Raw genomic sequence first — 21,321 nt, 5'->3', positions numbered from 1 at the left:
CTCACTGCGCAGCCATCGCCGCGGTCGCCTCGGCTCGCGTGTGCGCATGCGCGGCCATTCCCTCCCCTCATCACACCCACCCCACCCCCTTCGCGTTTGAGCGGAGCACCCAAGTCGCCTCTCCCGAGAGAGGGGAAGAGCGCGCGCGGGGCGGGGCTCCGGCGGCACTGCGCCCCCTCTGGGCCTGGGCTGTAAGTGACGGAGCTGCGCAGAGGAAACGCGACTTCTTCCGCGCAGCAGCGACCTCGGAGCGCTGCAAAACGGCTTCCGCCCCAACAGCGTGCCTCGAATGCTGGAATTTACGACTAATTTTACAAAAAGAGGATAAGCACATGTAGAATGCCTGCTCCTCACTTTTGAGGAGGCAATACACGCACGCAGACTCACGAACTACATTAATTGATCCGGGACATTTCTTGTTTCCGGATAGAATCTTTGTCGATACAGTGAGTTGTTTGGGACAATTCTGTAACCGAAATACACAAGCTCGAGCAGTGGTTCCCAAAGTGGGCAGTACCACCCCCTGGGGGGCGGTGGGATTACCTAGGGGGTCCCTAAGAGGCAAGGGAGCAGCAGGCGGGCGCTAGAGGTGGGCCCGTTCAGCTGTCTCATTCACTAATTTACAATAGATCAAGCTATGGCGCCATGCTGGCAAATTTGGTGGAAACTTTGAAGAGCTGGTACCATTGGATCAGGTTCTTCAGTTTTGTTGAATAAAATTCAACTAAAAAGTTTTAATTTGGTTTTGAATAGATGTTCAATTAATTGTTACTGTTTTGAAATTTTATTGTTATTTTCTGTAGTGCATCATGCAAGCTCCTATTTTGAATAATGCTTTTTATAGGGTAGGGGGCGCTGAGGTTGTGTTTTTGAAACCAAGCGGGCGGTAGCCTGAAAAGTTTGGGAACCACTGAGTAGACTGAACCACAATTCAGAATAACTCAGCGCAGCCTTGCCAGTTACAAATATCATATTCCCAAATGCATATATAATCTGTTGTAACTATACAGTCCAAGCTAGTACAGGTAATGGTATTGACTCCCATGTAAAGGGTGCACACAATTGTACTCTAAAACAAAAGTCCCAAACAGGTCTTCTAAGAACTCACGGCTTTTCAGTGGGGCTCGCTCTCAAGAAACTGTTCTTAAAACTTCCACATCCTGGTAGTAAGCCTCAATGAGGACAGTAGGGTTAATTTCCAAGTACATATGCGTAAAACTGGGATAAAACTTAATCTAGGCTCTGACCCCCAACACTCAGCACAACCTATAAATCCATAGTAATAATGTATTTTTCACTTGAGTGTATAGTTGTCCTTACAGCCTCTTCCTACCCATCTTATATGAAATCTCATTGGCTCACTGAACCACACCAAAACTTTCACAAAACAAATTGAAATAACGTTCTCTGAAATAAAAATGTCTTAGCCTTGCTAAAGTCTAGCAGCAATGTAATCTTATTAATTCCCAGAGGACGTTTATTTGACAGTAGTGGAATGGCTATAGAAAAGGTACATGAATGACTAGTAGCCAGTGGAGATACTTAGGGTAGGGTTGCAAACTGCCTAGAGAAAAATGTCCTATCCCTTTAACAGAGACTTAATTGTATATTATTTACTAGGGAATGCAGTTTACTTAATGTCATGAAAAAATTCATCAGTCCATTGCCACACGTTAAACCTCTTTTAAAGGGACAGGACATGTTTCTCCAGGCCTGCGGGCACCCCTATCCAAGGGAGAGTGCTACTAACAGATTTTGATCTCTGGTTAGCCTGAGGGATCAGACAGGAAAAGTCAATCCTTCAAATATTTGTTTCTCAGACTGTGAAGGTCAGTAAAGATAAGAACCAGCACCCTAAATTGAAGCTGGTGGCAAATACGAAGCCAGTGAAATTGCTTTCAAAGTGTCATACTATAACTGAAGTGACTGTTCCTGAGCAGGCAGACACATTTTGAACTAACAGAAGCTCCTGGATTGTCTTCAAGGGCAGCCCCAAGTGAAGCATGGTACAGTAGTCCAGCTTAGAGGTTACAGAATGATGGATGAACTCTGTCCAAGGCAGTTAATAACCTATAAATCGGATATGGATGAAAAAGTCTTGGCCTGTTGCAACCTGTTTTCCTAACAGCAAAGCAGAGTCTAACAAGACCTCCTGGTAGGGTTGCCAACTCTGGTTTGGGAAATTCCTGGAGATTTGGGGGTACCTGGGGAGGCAGAGTCATTCTAGTTGTTTACCGGCTACCAAGTTACCCATGTGCTGGTGTAGATTATCACGGGCTTGGCACTGGAGATACATAGACTGGTTTTTCTGGGGACTCAATTTTCATGCCAAGGGCACTTTGCCTAGACTGGCTCAGGTTTTGATTGGCCCAATACATTTAAAAGTTCTCTCTCTCTCTCTTTTGCATTGAGTCTTTGGGGAAAGGTATGATTTGGGGACTGGAAATTCTGCCTGTGCCATGGTTTGATCATGGTCTACTCAAAAACAAGTGAATGCAGCACCACTACGGGGGGGGGTTAAAATAATCTACCCACAAAGATTTATGGATCCTACTGGACTCCAAAATGCTCTGGGGGATTTTAAGACTACCAGCGAATGGTCTGTTGAGGCTGCATCAGGAGCTTGGAATGTGAAACCCCTGGAAGCTATCAACAAGTTTGCCCCTCGTTGACCCTTCCTACCCTCGAAGTAGAATCAAGTATTTTAGTTTACTACAGAGCCAGATAACCCAAAGAGAACCAGGAGACATCTATTCATTTATTTTATAAAATGTATACCCCACCTTTCTACCCTCATAAGGGCAATCAAGGCAGTATTGGTGGAAAACTCAGAGTGAATCCAACAGAGTGTGCTATTGGAAGACCTATGAGGGGTGGGGGGTGATATCAGCAGAGCAATTTTACTTCTTTGCTGCCATGGCATCAGCTAGTTTATGACCAGCTAGGTAGCTTAAGGTATTTCAACACTTGCTGGCTTCTAAATTGAAGCCTTTAAATTCTCAGGAAAAGGCAATCAGTTATTACTCACTTGCAAAGTTTTTTGCTGATAAAATCTCTCAGATATTGTCTGATTTGGATGCTGGTTCTAATACAGTTCAGACAGAAGAAATGACTGTGCTTTGTGGATGGCCCTTCAGAGTAAGTGGTTGTCCACTGTGTGAGACAGGAGGATGGAGCAGATGGAGCCCTGGTCTGATCCAGCAAGGCTTTTATGTTATGCTTCTGCCTGATGCTGTGGTTGAATGGCTAAGTGTAAACAAGCTGAAAGTGAATCCTGACAAAACTGAAGTAATGTTGGTTGGAAAGGCTGTAGTCTTGTTGGATATTGTGCTTCTCACATTTGATGGGAGTTAAGCTGACCCTAGCCGACTCAATCAAGACCCCAGGAGTATACTGGACCCAGTATTATTGCTGAAGAAGTAAGTTAATGCAGCTGCAACAATGCCTTTTCCCATCTTAATTTAACTTGACTTGGCAGATCTGGCCAGCCTGGATTCCTGCCACCGTACAAGAAGCCACCGGGCTTTGATGTGTTTTAGGCTTTGATGTTGCTGTTATGTGCAGTTTTTATTTAGTGTATATACACAATCCCCCCCCCCCAATTTTTCTCATTGAGCATATTGCTTGGAAAATTTTTGGAAGGGGTTGAAGTAACACTACTGCAAAATATCACCAAGCTCTATATGCCATGGGGGCAGGGCAGTGTTTGAGTGCAGCTATTTAATTTCCCCAGGATTTGCTTCAAGGTGGCCGTTTGAGGAGGGGAGTATTGTTGTATGGGCAAATTAATGATGTCTTTCCTTGGTGTTCCCGGCAATTCTCAGGGATGTGTGTTGGTTATCAACCAACCCAAGAATCTTCGCAACACAAGACTCTAGCCACTAGCCACGGAAAAGAGAGATTTCCTCCAAAAGGGAGAGAGGAGATTGTGGGCCATGAATTTGGAATGCACAACTTAAAACTTCATGACAAAACTGTCAGAAGTGCCATTTTATGTGGTTTCCTTTTCTCTTCCTTGGAAACAATAACTGCTGCGAAGATGTCTTCTCATAGCAAGAGCAGTGGTGGCAGAGGGGTTTCCTGGTGAGAGAGGGAAACTCTTGATCTTCTGTCCTTCTGGGGTGTGGAGAAGATGCAGTAGATGCTGGGGTCCTGCAATAGGAACATCAATGTCTTTGAGAAGATTGCAGAGCAAATGCCCTCCATGGGGCATAATCACTCTGCTGTGGAATGCAGGACGAAAACTAAAGCCATGAGGAACTGTAGCTTACCCTCATGTCTTTTATCCTCCCAGCGAGGACACCTGGCAGCCTCCCACAGTTGGCGCATGCAGGCATAATGAGTCATCTTCCCCCTCTCCCTGGGGAGGCCCTGCCAGGCTTCCAAGCTTGCAAAGAATTGACCCTTACTTTACCTCTTTTGATTTTGGACTGGCACTGGTTGGAGGTCCGATTAAACCCCTGCTGGCCCAGACAACAAGCAACCATCTCATAGATGGATCTGTTTTCAAGGTAGTTGCTCAACATCAATTCACCTATATACCCAGAGTGCAGGACAATTTCAAGAAGTTCGTCCACCTTTTCTTACTGCCAGAAGGCTGCTCAAGCTATTTTTTAAGGCTCCAGGAGGCGTAGACATTCAAATTGGCCTGTGTGGTCCTGTACCCCTCCCACTGCTGGCCATTGGTCTTAGCAACATTCATAAGAAGGTTTAAACCCCTGTGTGCATGGTGAAATTGACACGACCATACTGTCCCTCAGCAAGCCAACATCTGTTGGTGAAGCAAAGCTTCAATCTTCATCATTAAGGAAGGGCCCATGGATGGGATCGATGTGATTGTGGTTCTGAGGTTACCTCAGACCTTATCATGAAATCTTATCATCATGGCCACTGCAACCCCCATACATATACACAACCAAGCCACCTTTTGTAAGACAACAGTTGTATGTGTGGACATAAAAGTGGGGGGAAATAAACAGATTTATCAAAGTATAACAAACAATGCTTGATTTTAAAGTGCAGTTTGGGGGGCCCAGCCAGTTCATCTTCATTGGTAGAGCAGCATGAAGTTTGCCACAACATCCCACACATGCTTGCCTTGAGCAAGATGCCTCTTGTTTGCTTGCTCAATGTCTTCAATGACCTCGGGCACCATCAATGTGTCTGGCTCACCGCGCTCAGCCAGAACATATGTTGCTTTTATTCACAAATATTGTGAAGAATAATGCCGATAGTGACCACTGAGGTTACATTCTTCTCCCAAACTGTGAGGCGAGCCAAAATGCACTGCCAATGAACCTTGATCCTCCCAAAGGCACGCTTCATGACATTGCATTCCCTACAGTGCTAGGTCAAAGTTCCTTTCCCTCGTGTTCCTAGCTCGGTGGTAGGGCATCATCAACCAACACCACATGGGGTAGGTACCATCAGCCACCATCACAGCAGGAACAGTCATACCTTCCAGAGTGATGGTTGGGTTTCCTGGAACAAAAAACTCTACGTCCATTGCCGCGCAAATATTGGAACACGAAGGCACCGTGATTCCTCCCACTCCATCCCCCCTCTGTGTTGATGAAATCGCCAGTGTGGTCGACCATGCCCTGTAGAAAGAGAACAATAATATTTTCTGTTGCCATCCTGGTTAATTCGTCTTCTTGGAGAATGAATGGGAAGGTGTGTGTTGTTAATTGTGCCAGTGCAGTGGGGCAATCTGAGGCGTGCAGAGCCATCCACTATTCGCATAGGAAAGAGCTGAGATAATTAGGAAACAGAAGGAAATATCCCCCCCCCCGGAACACATCAAGGAAATTCTTCCGTTCCCTTGATTAACAGGCTCTAATAGCGTTATTTCATTATAACAATTGTGTTGTAACACTAACATTATTCTAAAAATATATATGAAAAGCATCACAGGTTCCTTACCTGTGCAACCTTGTTGCCCAGGCAGACTGTCTTCATCAGCAACTTGATCTCCATGGTGAAACATACCTCCAGGATGATTTCCCCAACTGTGGACAGTCTGAGACCAAATTGCTCTCAAACTTCGCAAGATACCAAATTGCCGTCGTGACTTGCTTCTCCACAGAGATCGATGCATGCATCTTGGTCCTCTGATGTTGCAACCTTAATCTCAGGGCAGATTCAATTTCCATGAATGTTTGGAGGGTCATATGGAAATTGTATACCCACCGCTCATTGCTCCACATACCAGTTCTTCCACCAGTCTTTACTTCTTAGGTAGATCCAATGGCGATGTGGAAAATGCAAACCTGCAAGGGTATGCCATTTCTGCCTGATGCAGCCGAAGTTCTGAAGGATGGTGGAAAGTCCAGATACCCGTTTGGCAACTGCAGAGGAACATGAGGCACAGAGCAGATTTCTCCTTTTCCTATGCAAGTGTTCAACTTCTCCTTTTCCTTTGCCTCTTTCTCTCCACTGGACAGGTGATCAGGCAAGCAAGCCAGCCAGCCAGCCAGCCTTTCCCTATGGAAGCTGCTCGGCTTGACTGTGGTCTAGTCTTTAATCCCATGAGGGTTCAGCATGTCTAGTGGGATATAAAAAGACGCCGCCACCAGTCCCACCTTGGACCACCTCAAAGCTTATCTCTGTCACTGTGCAGAGTAGCACTGAATCAGTTCAGGACAACTACCTAGACAATTAGGACCAGAAGAGTGAAACAGCCAGTCGGGACTGAACAATTCTTCAGACAGCTTGGACAGTACCAGGCCACCCAGTGTGGCCAGAGGCAGCACTATGACTCCAGCCAGAGAACCTCCTGAATTGTGTGTAAAGTGCCGTCAAGTTGCAGCCGACTTATAGTGACCCCTTTTTGGGGTTTTCATGGCAAGAGACTAACAGAGGTGGTTTGCCAGTGCCTTCCTCTGCACAGCAACCCTGGACTTCCTTGGTGGTCTCCCATCCAAATACTAACCAGGGCTGACCCTGCTTAGCTTCTGAGATCTGACGAGATCAGGCTAGCCTGGGCCATCCAGGTCAGGGCACCTCCTGAATTACCACAGAAAAATGCAGCCTTGAAAAGTGACAAAGGAACACAGACTAACGAAGAGCCAGAGATGGAGAATATCCCCTAAAGGAAGTTGTCATCTATAGGAATACAAGTTGACTGCCTTCAGCCAGTGGTAACAGAGTTAGCACTGCTGCATTGTAATGCAATTGTGGATGCGCAAAAAAATTTTTTAAGGGGGAAGGTGGTGTTACGCCACCAATAACACAAATTGCCTACTGTGGAAAAAGCCAATTATTTTTGGAGTGGCAGATGCAATATGGCGGATGCACTGCGAGCGCACCACTGATAGTTCTGTGGGGAAAGGCTGCTTTGTGGAAGGGGCACAGCCAAGACGAAGCTGTGGTTTGTGATTTTGCCACAGGGAAAACCAGAGGTAATTCCTGTGAGTGGAAAAGGTCTCTGAAACTCCAGTTGGTACAGCTCAGTTATTATCAAAAGCTAAGCAAAGAATGTATCATACACCCATTCTGCAGCCACCCCACTGATTCCCTGTTAGTCATATGATTGCCAGCTCCGGGTTGGGAAATACTTGGAGATTTTTGGGGAGGAGCCTGAGGAGGGGCTTCAGTGCCATAGAGTCCAATTGCCAAAGCGGCCATTTTCTCCAGGTAAACTGATCTCTATCGGCTGGAGATCAGTTGTAATAGCAGGAGATCTCCAGCTAGTACCTGGGGGTTGGTAACCCTACATGGGAGTGAGACCAGGCCGTTTCTGTTGTAGCAAATAACTGAGGAAGAGTCATGCAACTTGTTCGGTATGAATACATTCAGTTTGGACACATAAAAAAAGTCTACAATGCAAACCAGAGGGACAACATTGAGGGGCTGTTCTGCAGTCTGAGAATGTAGATAGGGTAGTAGCCTGTGTGTGAAAGTCCTGCAGTGAGTGGCATAAGCTATTTGTTTGAAGGCTATTTTTCCACACTCAGTTACCCCCTCCCCCCAAATTTGTCAGCTTCAGGACCCAAGGGAAAAAAGTAATTAATGCTTTCACTCCATCCCTGGGATAATCACTACTTTTGCTGTCTCCCTTCCAAAAGTAAGTCTTAAGTTATGTGAAAGTCATGTGTCTCCAATGCATTATTGATCTTCCATTTACCCTGAGCCAGTTTCTTGCCTCTGTTTCTTGATCACAGTAGCCCTAAGCTGACATTGAGATAAATATATAGAAGTTTGGAGCAGGACTGCATGCAGAAACTCTGAGAAATGTCTCTACAGTCCCAAGTTCAGCACTGGAGCATGGCAGAACTCTGGGGAATTGGAGATTGACAGACCTCAAGGAAAGTTAGGGAAAGAGTATGTGTTTGTGTGCATGTATATGTCTCTACGCTGCAGGACTGCATGCACCAACCCCACTCCCAACCTCCATGTACTCAGTTGAATTCATGCATGTAAGTAAGCTCTCTGCAGATGTTCAACTGCATGTATGGAAGTTAGGATTAAGCACCGTGAATACAACCCCTCTCCTCCACCACCACGTGTTTATTGTAATGTCTGCACAGTCCTCAGGTCTGTATGACAGTAGCTGGTAGAACTCTGAGAAATCAGAAAATGACAACCCTTAGGTATGTGTTTCTATATAGGTGTGTGGGGAACACACGAGGTCAGAGACGGAGTTCCAACAGCAACCGCTTTATTAGGTGAACGAGAACAGAACTAACTTACAGTGACCAGACCCCTGCTTATATGCCCCCCTGGCCACCTGCGGCCACTCCCCACCAGTCCGTGATGGGGGGGGGGGGAACCCAATAGCCAATGGGAACATATAGTTCAGGAGACTTGGGGAACACCAAGTTGCCCAGGGTTTCCCCTGATGCAATTACTAGGATCGTTATTCCCTTGATTCAATCACACACACCCATGCATACATAACAACAAGGATTGTTATTCCCTTGATTCAATCACACACACCTATGCATACATAACAGTGCGTGCATGCACTTGCACACAAGTAAGTTGAGAAGGAATGGTAAGGTCAAGCTAGTTCCAGAGCAAAAGTCCCCAAGGCACTGCAACATTGTGACTGGACATATAACATAATCTGTACTTTTTTTCTTCTCCAAACCATACTGAGAGGTGTATGTCACTACCAATATGCATGGCCAGCAGCTGGGGACAAACGTGTTTGAAGGGTTCCTGTTGTAGCCAACTGTACAATTCACTTAGAAGTTGCAGGTAATGGAGAGTCCTCTACCCAGCTATGCTACATAGTAACCCAAAGATGGTTAGTGTTTATAGAACATATAGTTCATCTCATTGTCCAAAAGCCTGACCAGTCACCAGTCCTTCACAGAACAATCAAAGCAATACAGACCACAGGTGCACTGCAGAGAAAAAATACTTACAGAACAAATAATCTTAAAGTACTAGAGACCCTTGCAGAGAAAGACATAAACCCCCTCAAGAGCTCTACCCATGATGGGGGGAAATTCCTTCTCAGACCTAAGCATAGTGATCAGCTACACCCATATTCAGCCTAAATTTTTTTACTAACCAGTTTGTAGCTATTAGCTGTTGTGCTCACAGTCTTCTTTGGCTTCAGTCACTTTCTTCTTCCACCATGGTATACCCTCTGACATACTTGTAGACCATTGTCATCCCATTTTCTGGTTTAACCATTTCCTCCTCAAGGTCACCAGTGACAAATACTAATTCAAACAAGCACAAGTTATGTTTAACTGAGGCATTTTCCTGATTACCTCTTTTCAAACAGAAATGTAGTCTACATGTTGAGCACTGAACTCCATGTTCATTCGAAGTGGGAATAACTTCCTTTTATCTCAAGAACTAGAAGTAGGGTTGCCAGGTCCCTCTTTGCCACTGGCAGGAGGTTTTTGGGACGGAGCCTGAGGAGGGCAGGGTTTGGGGAGGGGAGGGACGTCAATGCCATAGAGTCCAATTGCCGAAATGGCCATTTTCTCCAGGTGAACAGATCTCTATCGGCTGGAGAGCAGTTGTAATAGCAGGAGATGTCCTTTCCTTGAGGTCTGTAATACCTGGAGATTGGCAATCCTAACTAGAAGTAGTGGAAATTAAAAATATTCTAGTTAATCAGATAGCATCTTCTTACTACATTATCCAAATATGTGTTTCTGAAGTAAAATTGTTCCAAAGTCCAGATGTTTTTACCTCACAAACTTCAATCCAATTTCTATGGTCCCTGAAGTAGGTCTCTCATTACAGGAAGGGTAAAATGGTAGGCAGCATGAAGTGCAGACCATATGTACATTTTAGAGTTCACAACCTTTTTTTCCAAAAAAATCTTAGATATGAATGATTGTGTACCACTTTGAAAAATGAGTTAAATGCACCAGTAAAAATGTGCTGAAAAGCACTTACACTATCATATATACATTGAAATGTGCAGGAAGGTTAGAATACAACTGTAAATCAACTTTGCTGCATGTCTATTGATTCTGAACGTACTGTTTGGAGAATCATCCCTCGCAAGATCCCTGTTCCCCTGTGTGAGAGAGAAAGCTGCTCAGCCAGCTGGAAATCTGTCCAGCCAGGCTCCTGTTTCTCTACACCTCTAAATCCAGCTCTCTGAATAGCCACCACCACCAACAGGAAATCCCCAACCAAGTGGTCTGATCTCAGGTTCCTTTCTTTCTCTGCATTTAGAGGCTCCACTCAGGCACCTACCCATTCTCCTTGCCTTGGAGATCCTGAAGACTAGCATTTTCACTTGCATCCTATAGGGTTGAAGGGTCTATCTGCTGTTCCCTCTTTGTTCTCTTTCTGAGTAAATGTGATCAATTGGGGCTTAACCCGGTTACAAAGAACAGTCTTTGCATATTCAAATTATAGTGAATTGAATAAACAAATAAACAAACATGGTTTGTACAAGCATCAGGCTGAGTAAGGATTAAAAAAACCTGTGGAAATACGTAGGTCTCTAAAACAAGAGTGTCAAAGATAAGGCCTGCAGGCTGGATCCAGCCCTTTGAGTGCTGTTATCTGGCCCATGAAACAAGGCTGCCACCCCCCGCTCTCGATTCTGGGCTGTGGGGGCCTTCCGATCCACGACACTTGCCGGCTGAGACCTCCACATGAATGCTAGGAGAAGCTAGTAATTCTTGAAGCTGCAACGTTTTAAAAAATCTATCATTAACTAAGTTCTCAGAGTTAGAACTTCTCCTTTTGTCCCTTGACAAATGGGCAAGAAGGAATCCCTTAGGTAAAGACTTGTGCCCATCTGAGAAAGATAATTAAAGAGAAGAGAGCATGACAGCTCTTCTCCCTTGTATCCTGAAATTTTAAATCTCCCTTGGGAGTCTGTCCTCTTCTGGGGTCAGCCTTGATTTTTCTGCCTCATGAAGAAGAAAATACAGTCCAACCTTTTGGCTTTTCCAGTCTCTGATGTTTATTTTTTGTTTACTTGCTATCCCAACTTTCTCCCCAATGGGTAGCCAAAGCCACTTACATGGTTCTCCTCTCCTCCATTTTATCCTCACAATAACCCTGAGAGGTAGGTTAGGCTGAGAGTGTTTGCATAACTAAACACCAAAGTGCTCTGTGCTTGGGGTTTGATGACTCATCCCTCAGCACCTTTCCTTTTTGCCAGCTATGAACTTGCACCTGGGCTTCAGTTCATAGAGCGTAGCCCCAACCTTTGGAGTATTAGTGTGAATTCTAGGGTGTAGGGCTATCACAATCCATGCGTACTGAGCGAGAAAGAGACTGCTTTCCAAAATGTTCTATTGGAGTTTTAATTTTTCTCCTTAGTCCCTTTACTTATTTTACCTCAGTAGAAATTAGACACCAGAGGCTTTTTCAAGTTAACAACTAAGTAGCAGATATTTATTAAACATTGTACAAGGGACTAGGAGGGAAACAGGTAGCTAGGGAAGGCATAGAACCAGAGCTAGTTTATAAGTTTTACTACAGAGAAGGCATAGATCTTAGATGGCTTAGTTAGTACAGAATTACAATTCTTAAATTAAGTTCCCAAATTCAGTTCACAGAACTTCCTATAGATGTTCCTATTCAGACACTGCTGCCTAGCTAACAGGGAAATATGGATATACAATCTCCCCCAGAGAACAAAAAAGTATGGAGATGGTTCCTCAAAGTTCTCTCTATAGATCTACCCTACTTTTATGGCAGTAGTCCCTTAACAAAACCCTGTATCTGGAATATCTCCTTCCCAGAGCCTATTCCCTTTCAGTGACCTGAGAATGGGTTCCTTCCTTTCCTCCCAGTCTCTGCCTGTCACTCCACAGGAGTTTCACAGCCGTTTAGGCAAATCTGAACCCTCAGGTTCCCAAAGTCAAAAACATCTTCTCTCTATAGATCACACAGGTTACCAAAAACAGACTCCCTCCCTTTTCTCAGAAAAGAGAGAGTGAGATCCTTCATTCTGCCCACTCCCTGCTAGTTTTTTTCTGAGCTTCTCTCAAAGATTAATTCTTTGTTCATCACAAAGGCATTTCTCCAAATGCTGATATAAATACATTAAGAACATAAGAGGTGCTCTGCGTGATCAAATCAGTAGTGCATTTACTCCTATTTCGCACAGTGGCCAACCAGCTGCCCTGGAAGGCCAACAAATAGGACCCTTCCCCTAATATTGCCTTCTAGTATTTGTATTCAGAGGCTTCTGAACAAATGTGGTTCTCTTTATTTATAATGTCTGGCAGCCACTGAAGACTTATCTTCCATAAATCTAAGGTCATTGCTCCATCTTATATCACTTTCATGTTTGTTTATGGTTACATGAGAACCTTATATCAGTCATGTGGCTGGATTTTTGTGCCTACTAGAGGTATGCCAATCCTTTTCTGTTTGTGACCATGGTACACAGAAAGAGGTAGCTTCAGCTCCCCACCCCACCCCCGCCATTTTCACATCTTTGTATCACCCTATACAGCTGCTGTTGGCTCCACAGCAAAAAGTATGCATAGCCATGCATGTATTGTGATTTTACAAGAGCCAATAACAGTTTAACTGGGCAGCTTGAGGGTACAAAAATGGTGTGGACTGAAGCTACTTCTCCTACGGCCCACGGTTGCAAGCAGAAAAGGGCCAGTGTGCCTCTGAGAGGCACAAAACTCCCATTGCATGTCTGATCCAACAACCTTGTGTCATCCACCAACAAACATGAGGACTCTTACGCAGTGATCCTCAACATTGTACCCATGCATGCCAATATGCCCCCAGAGCCTTTTCTGGTACCCACCTGCGTGTTTGAGGAAAGTAGGTAGAGCCTTTTCTTAGCTTGCCCTGCATGGGAAAAGCTCCTTCTTCACTGTGCTCCCCATCTGCTCAGCAGTGGGGCCAGCTTACCACTGGCCAGTTGATGGTGGCACCTACCATCACCCTTACAATTCCAAAGGTGCACACAGGCTCAACAAGGTTGGGAACCTTTGTTTTAATGTATAGCAGCAAGGCCCTAATCCCAATTTAAAGCTCTGTGTTCTAGTGGCTGTCTCTACATCCACTGGCAGTAAATTCCATACTTTAATTATTTGGTGAGTTAAGTACTTCTTTTTGTTTGTACTGAATCTATTGCCCATCAAATTACTGGGTGAACTCAAGTATCATGGGTGATGGAGAAAAAACTTTCTATCAACATTGACCAGTTTTAGACAATTTAAAGCCAGGGGTAAAATTCAAATGAAAAGTCTTCTAAAATAATAATAATTAAAAAAAACTTTAACTAACTTTGGGAGGTCTGTGATGGGGGGGCAGACGTAACTTTTATGGGAGGGAATTCCAGCTTATATGGGGGCTACTGAAAAAGCCCTCACCTGGATCACCAGCAGGGGTGGACTGGGAGGGGAAACATCTCTGGAAAAGTACTCCCCACCCCCACCCCCACCCCACACCAAAGGAGGAAGAGGCAGCCTGCCTACCCAACCAGCTGGTGCCTCCTTCCCCAGGCTGCATGGAGCTTGGACTGGCTGGGCACCACCCTGCCACTGGGTTGGCCTAGCCCAGGTGTATGTGGGGGAAGGCCATCAGGCCACTGGTAGACATCCTAGTATCCACAATCATCAATCCATCCTGATCATCGACAAATATACTGTAGAAAGTGTGGGTTCCCACAGCAGTACCTCTTCAGATGATCTCAGAATATGGGCAAATATATATGAATGGAGGCAGTCCTTCAGATATATTAAACCAACACATGAAGGCTTTGAAAAACAATACCAGTACTTCATATTGGGGCCCAGAAACAGGCCCCAATGTGCTCATTATGATGTAAAGGTAAAGGTCCCCTGTGCAAGCACCGGGTCATTCCTGACCCATGGGGTGACGTCACATTCCGACGTTTCCTAGGCAGACTTTGTTTGCAGGGTGGTTTGCCAGTGCCTTCCCCAGTCATCTCCCCTTCACCCCCAGCAAGCTGGGTACTCATTTTACCGACCTCGGAAGGATGGAAGGCTGTCAACCTTGAGCCGGTTACCTGAAACCGACTTCCGTCGGGATCGAACTCAGGTTGTGAGCAGAGCTTTTGACTTCAGTACTGCAGCTTAACACTCTATGCCACGGGGCTCCTTCATTATGATGAGCCCCACTTAAATATCCACATTGTGAACCAATTACAACTTTAAAAAGATCTTCAAAAGTAGCACCATGTTCAGCATATTACTGGAATCCAGCCCAGATGCTATTAAGACATTTGTGACTGTGGCCAGGTCTTTCTTCTCCAGGAATATTCTCAAGAGGTTGGAGTACCTTTCCTATGAGGAAAGGCTGAAGAGTATGGGACTTTTCAGATTAGGAAAACAGAGGTCAAGGGGAAATATAATGGAGGTTTATACAATAATTGCATAGGGTAGAGAAAGTAGATAGCTTTTTCTTCCTCACCATAATAGCAGAACTCGGGGGCACTCAGTGAAGTTGGTGGGCAATAATTTCAGGACAGACAAAAGCAAATACTTGTTTACTCAATGAGTAAATAAATTATGGAATTTGCTGCTAGTGAATGTGGTGATGGCCATGACCATAGATGGCCTTAAAAGACAGATGCATGCACAGGTCCATCAATAGCTACTAGCCATAGTGAGTAAAGGGAACCTCCATATATAGAGGCAGCAAACCTCGGAATAACAGTGCTAGGAGGCAGCATCAGTGGAAGGCCTTGGCCACTATGCCCTGGTTGTTGGCTCTCCAGGGCAGCTGGTTGGCTGCTGTGTGAAACAGCATGCTGAACTTGTTGGACCACTGGCCTGATCCAACAGGACTCTCCTTATGTTAAGTCTTCCATCACCACTTTCTGAAACCTTGTCTCCAGGAAAGACTGAAACCACTCCAGCACCACCAAAACCCATTCCTGCCAGGTTATCCAGGAAAATACCAATGTTGATGGGATCAAAGGCTGCGGAGACGTTTTGGAGAACCAACAAGGATTCACTCCCTCTGCTACTAGATACATGCAGATCATTTATCAGAGCAACCAAGGTGGTTTCTGAGCCATGTCCACAGGGAAAGACAGACAGACAGAAACGTTATCTAGATAATCAACTTCAACCAGAAATACCTCAGTTGTGAGGCCATGACTTTCTCCAAATCTTGCTTAGGACTAACAAATTAGACATAGGCCTGTAACTATTCAAGTTCAATGGATCTTAAGTTAGATTTTTCAAAAGTTATTATCACTGCCTCTTTTAAAGCCAGCAGCACTGATCCATTGAGATATGTACTCTCACACCTCTTCCTACTTAGGCGGGACAAGGATCTAATAAAGGATAGAAGGACAAGGATGCATAGTCCATTAGTATGTGAAAGCAAGAATTTAGGAGCAATTGTATCTACCACTTGAATAGCCTTGTGATTCTAGGGACCAAGCAACTCTGCAGCATGACTGCCAGCCATAGAATTTGGAAAATTCCAGAGCTCTTTGAAACGCATTTGGAGCCATCTTTCTTTGCAAGCAGACCATTCTAACTGAACCCCAGTCATGAGGATAATTTCTGAACTACCTAAAGCTGATCCACACATTATGAACTTCACAGCTTGTGTGTGGGTTCCCTACCCTGTTTTCTGTCACATATGACTTGTGGATTCCCCACAGTTCCTGCATGTGCAGTGCCTAACAAGATTGGGATTGTGGTATGCAAGGAAAGGGGGCTTCAGCCTTTCTGCTGTGCTGTTTTCTTGACCTGAAACTGCCCTTGGGGACACTATTTCCCCCATAGGCCAATGGGGCAAATAGCTCCCCAAACCATTTCAAGTTGGGGAAATGGTCCAGTAGGAATACTGAAGCCCTTTCTCCCTACACATCATGGTGCCAATCCCAGTTGGACATCACACCCAGGGAAGTAAAGTAAACCCACAAGTGACAGACACAACCTGTGAACACTGCATGGATCAGCCCTTAAGTGTAAACCATACTGTGGTGTTTCACGATGTACATATTATGTTTTATTTCTGTGATTTAATGTGAGGTTTCATATATATGTTGCCGTAGGTTTAAAATGTAGGCCTCTGTTGTAAGAAATGGGGGGCTGGATGGATGATTGAATTGTTTTGATTGGATGGTAGTTCTACCAGCGTGGTGTAGTGGTTAAGAGCTGTGGTTTGGAGCGGTGAAGTCTGATCTGGAGAACCGGGTTTGATTCCCCACTCCTCCACATGAGCGGCGGAGGCTAATCTGGTAAACTGGATTTGTTTCCCCACTCTTACCCATGAAGCCAGCTGGGTGACCTTGGGCAAGTCATGCTCTCTCAGCCTCACCCACCTCACAGGGTGTCTGTTGTGGGGAGGGGAAGGAAAGGTTCTTGTAAGCCGGTTTGAGTCTGCCTTAAGTGGTAAAGAAAGTCGGCATATAAAAACTAACTCTTCTTCTTCCTCTTCCTCCTCCTCTTCCTTCTTCTTCTCCCCCACCCCAGGGGCCAGAGCTGACTGTTTTCTTCAGAGAGAGAGAGATTGAGGAAGAACATAGAAACATAGAGCTGGAAAGGACCCCAAGGGTCATCTAGTGCAACTCCCTGCACAATGTGTGTGAGAAAGTTAAGTGTGTGAAGAGCATGGAATGTGAGAGCAACCTGTGTTATTTGTGGAAAGTTATTAGCCTAAGTGGCAATGAGAAAATAAGCATTTGTAGCTAGGTTTATTTAAGGAACTTTAGAGAAAGAACAGTACCTATCTGAAACCATTATACTTATGAACTTTACTGAAACTGTCACACGGTTATACTACTAAACAAACTATGTTTAAGAGAAAACAACTGCTATATTTAGAGTAAAGGATTCCCTTTTACCTCAGAGCCACCCCCACACACTGACGGTTCTGTCATTTTACCAGATATAACTTAGCCATCCTGTTCTTTGGGTCCAACTATGAATTCGAAGGCAAGTGCCTTTGGTGGCGGTGAAAACAAGTAGGAACCACTATAAGGCTGTTGAAAAAAATAAATTTGGTAAAATTAGGATTTGGCAAAATTCGGCCCGTTTTTATTCGGGAAATGCCGAAGTCTGAACTCCCCCTATTTGGATCCATGGAATTCGGCATGCAATTCGGCTGAATAAAGCCATTTAAAGCACATTCGCCACTTTCCGTGGCTCTGGGGGGGCATTTTTGGAGGCAGAGGTCCCAAACTTTCAGGGTAGCTTGGAGAGACCCTACTTGCAAGAACCCCCAAGTTTGGTAAACGATTGGGTCAGGAGGTCCCAAGTTATGGGGTCTGGAAGGGGTCCCCCCATTTGCCTATTGGAATGAATGGGAGCAGGCAATCCTTAATGTGCATCTAGAGAGCAGCAAATCCAAGACAAAACCTCCCATTGTTTCTCGTTGGCTATTTATGCATGGGAGGTTTTGCTTTGGATTTGCTGCTCTCTAGATGCACATTTCCCCCATCTGAATTCTCAAAACTCTGCAGGGGGGCTTATTGTTGAGATTTGAATGGGGGAAATGTGCATCTAGAGAGCGGAAAATCCAAGGCAAAACCTCCCATTGTTGCGGACTGATAAAAGGCGGCGGCAAAGCCCCACCGTGGCTCTTACTTCTGAGTAAGCAGGCCGGATGATCAGGACTGCTTTCCCTTTCCTCTACATTTCGCTTCCTCCTGTCACCGCTTCCTCAGCCCTGGGGGCACCCAAAAACAACAAAGACTGGGGTGGGGGGAGTTGAGGGAGGAGACAACATGGCTGAGCTGTCACTGTCAGGGGAAAGGAGAAATCCTGAGCAGGGACACCCGCGGGGGCCCGGGGAGGGGGGGAATAAGCAGGATGCTGCATTGTACAGCACATGACACCACCGGCTCATACACACATGCATGTCCGCTACACGCCCTTTCCTCCCTCCCATCGCGCAAAAGAAGGCAAAAGCTCAGATTCTACAGACACGGCCCACAGAGACAATCAACCCCCCCAAGCAGAACAGCATCCCCCCGCGACAAGAAGATGCAAATTCCAAACGAAGGAGAACAACGGGGCAGCCAGAGAGAGAGACTCACCAACCCACACTGACCTCCAGGCGAAGGTGGCAACCAGTGAAAACAGCAACAACAACAAAAAACACTAGCACAGAGGCAATCAACCCCCCCAAGCAGAACAGCCCCCCCCAAGACAAGAAGAAGCAAATTCCAAACAAAGGAGAACAACGGGGCAGCCAGAGAGAGAGACTCACCGACCCACACTGACCTCCAGGCGAAGGAGGCAACAGTGAAAACAGCAACAAAACACTAGCGCAGAGGTAATCAACCCCCCCCAGCAGAACATCCCCCCCTTTGACTCTCCCCCCACGGAATCTCCCCCCCACATACACACACACAGAGGAAAAAAGTTATAGAGAAAAGCCCCAAAATGGGTAAAACTGTGGATGTCTTCTCTTCCAGCAGAAGCAGGGGTCAGGAGGAGTAATCCAATCTGATTCCAGCAAGCAGCAGCAGGTCACCTCAGCTCAGGATCTCTCATGATCAGCACAGGATCAGCAGCAATGGAAGGTATACAGACTCACATACACAGACTCTCTGGCCATTTATGCACGGGAGGTTTTGCCTTGGATTTGCTGCTCTCTAGATTCACATTTTCCCCTTCCAGATTCTCAAAACTCTGCATGGGAGCTTATTGTTGAGTTTTGAGAATTTGGATGGGGGAAATGTGCATCTAGAGAGTGGCAAATCAAAGGCAAAACCTCCCGTGCATAAATGGCCTCTCTCTCTCTTCCCCCCCCCCCCGGGCCGCACAGCAACCCCCCACACACGGGGATCTCTCTCTCACACACACAGACACTCTCTCTTTCTCTCTCGGGGCCGCGCAGCAGTCGGGCTCATGCAGTCATCCACAACTGATTGGCCAGAAGAAGACCCAGCTTGGCCACCTGTTGGCCGCGGGAGAATGCTGATTTGGGGGCACAAAAGGTGTACAATTTATCTGGCATCCGCCTGAACTCGCCGAGTTTGGCTCGTCGTTTTCCCGCCTTTTTTGACTTTGGTTCTATCCGAACTCGAAACCACCGAATCGGGGCAAATTCGGCTGTTTTTCAGTTCGGATGGAACCGAATCGACAGTCCTAAACCACTAAGGAAGGCAAGGAGGCAGCATAACACATGTCCTCTCAGAACGCTACAGAGAAGCGCCTTACAAGAGTTGTATATAAGAGGTCTCAGAAGAGAGAAAAAACCTTATTCATACTACTTGAAATTTCTAATATAATACTAGCTGTATATATACTTATCATGGCTGGATACAGTTAGGACCTTCATGACTGCATTTGCACTAACTGAAGGCTGTGAGCATTCTTCAAATGCAGCCTGACATACTGTGTGTTACAATAGTCATCTGGATATTATCAAGACATAGTTAGGTTAAGTTAGTTTTTTCGAGGAATTACTGCAGCCGGCAAACTAATCTAAACTGGTAAAATCACTCCTAGTTACTCTACCATCTGTTTAACCAGGGACAATGAAACTCTAGGGAGTTCCCTAGGCAGCCTGCCCCATCATTCAGGCGGAGTATAGCCCCATATATCAAAGGCTGTACACCTTTTCCCATGTTAGTGTTGCTCTTGTTCTACAATACCTTTATTGTGTGGACTATGTTTCAGTTTGTTCACACCTATACAGACTTTCATAGTCTCCAAATGCTGGTTCAGAACTTTTACTACCTTCCTAGCTTTAGATGAAAAGGGGAGACAGATTGGATATCATCAGCATATTGATGATATTTCACTACAAATCTATGGGTGGTTTCTCCACATGGTTCATTTACATGTTAATAATCATTGAGACAGGATGGAACAATGTGACCCTCCTTAGGCCAAAGTGGAACTGAAGTTCCCCAGCACCACTTTCTGTAATCTACCATCCAGCAGCCAAAACAACAAGGTCTCTTACTATTTAAAACAGTATTGTAGAGTGGCACCATGAGGCATGTGCTTTTTCTAGGACTGGGGAGAGTAGAATACAGATGCACTCATAGGGGGTATGGGGAAGGAAGTTCCTGTGATGTGGGAAACTTCCAAATAAAAAGTGGAAATCAGAGTAGGAAGAAGGTGTGCTAAAGGTGGTCTTGATTACCTCATTGGAATGTGGGATGTCACGAGAAAGGAGACAATCTCATTACCTGAGATGCTGAGGTCACCTGGAATCTTGAATACTACTGTAACAAAAGCCCATTGTATCAAAAGGACCTTGATTGATTTGCCAAAATACTTTGAGTAAGGGTCGACAAGTGTTAGTGCTAGGTTGGCCTCCTTGAACTTGCCATTGTGCCAGTTCATCTGTCTCTAGATTTGCCAGATGCCATCACAAAAAAGGTGAATATTATAGAGGTATTGCCATCATGCTAGTAGGAGAAAAAGAATGGAGTTGGGGGCATGGCAAGAGAGAAACACAGCTTTACTGGAATCCTATTCTTGCTTAAGGGGGCAGTCACACCTTGGTGATGATATAATATTTTGACTACAAATGAAATATTAGGTGGTCCTGTATCTCTCTAGCCTTCTATCTCTTCCCTCTCTAACCGCCCTGCCCCTTGTCCTTATGATGAAAAACAAGATACTATCTAGCTTTGTGGCCATTTTATTATTTATTTCAAACATCTATACTCCACCATAATTCCAGAAGAATACCTATGTTAGGCTGATAAAGTGAGCTTTGACTCTCTAAAGCTTATGCTGGAATAAAATGGGTCTTTAAGATGCCACTGGACTTTATTTTATTTATAATCCGCTTTTCTCACTCAAGGTGAGTCTCAAGGTGGATTCTACAGTGTAAATCACTGTTGGTCTCTAAGGTGGTACTGGATCGTAATCTAGCTGTTCTACCGCAGACCAGCCCTCTGAAATTAACATAATAAATGTATCTAACTGTTAGCATGGCTCCAACTGTGGATACTTCAGTCCA

This window comes from Euleptes europaea, chromosome 5, assembly GCF_029931775.1.
Source record: "Euleptes europaea isolate rEulEur1 chromosome 5, rEulEur1.hap1, whole genome shotgun sequence".
NCBI classification, from domain to species: domain Eukaryota; kingdom Metazoa; phylum Chordata; class Lepidosauria; order Squamata; family Sphaerodactylidae; genus Euleptes; species Euleptes europaea.
This window is presented reverse-complemented; position numbering follows the sequence as displayed.